Below are 1013 nucleotides of genomic sequence, written 5' to 3'. Positions count from 1 at the left end.
TAGTCAGAAGATCAGAAGAGTATCATATAAAAAGCCAGCACCGACTGGTCAAAGGTTTGGGCAAAGAGGAAGGAATGAGACACCAAAGATCTTTGTTACTCGTGTGGAGCCTGATTCTTCTTATTCAACAACAAAATCAGAATTCACATACCTCAACGAATCTTCCAGGGTTCCACTCTGTAGCAGATTCAAGCACCGCTACATCAAGTCCATGCAGACACTTGCCATTATTGTAGTCAAAGTTCTTCTTCTTGTTCCTATTTTTTAAGGCAGAAGTTGAGCCACCACAACTACTGGCACAAGCATGAGGTATATTCTTCCTTTGTTGAGAGGTGTGACATTTTGATACATTAGAGTTTACAAACTCTTATTACGACAGACAGAAAGAAGATGTACAGAAAAAAATGAAGAAAACGAAGGAAGAATTTTGTTCCACCCTGTGTTAGGATTCTTAGCGTTTGAAGGAATTGGAGAAGGAATAGGATAGTTCTATTGTGCCCTTTTCTTATATTTATTTTAATAAATTTAATAATGTAAGAATTCTATTTTCCACTGTGTCATCCCAAATTGGCCACATCACACAATACCGTGTCACATGGCCTCCACCACCGCTAAAAAAATTACTCAGGCCACGGAAGAAGAGAATTGACAACGAAATTTTATATTCATGTGTGCAAATGACTCATTAAAAGATTCAAGAGTACATCTATCCACCGTGTGAAAATTCAGGTGTACTTTTGTCTATTTTTCCAATTTCATATTATTTCCGGTATAATTTTCTGCTTCGGTTATTTTTTCTCTATAAGATTTTTATTTTTTTATGGTAAAATAAAATCAAAACTTGTACACATTTTTGTTTCTATTTATTATTATTATTGTTATTATTATTCTTTTTTATTAAAACAAAGCACATCTTTTTTCTATTGTTGCATATCTTTTTTTACCAGTAAAAATTAATTTTTTATTTTTTTACACTATTATTTGATTAAAATAAAATAAAATAACAGACTAAA

Source organism: Arachis ipaensis, chromosome B04, assembly GCF_000816755.2.
Source record: "Arachis ipaensis cultivar K30076 chromosome B04, Araip1.1, whole genome shotgun sequence".
NCBI classification, from domain to species: domain Eukaryota; kingdom Viridiplantae; phylum Streptophyta; class Magnoliopsida; order Fabales; family Fabaceae; genus Arachis; species Arachis ipaensis.
Note: the sequence above shows the minus strand (reverse complement) of the source record.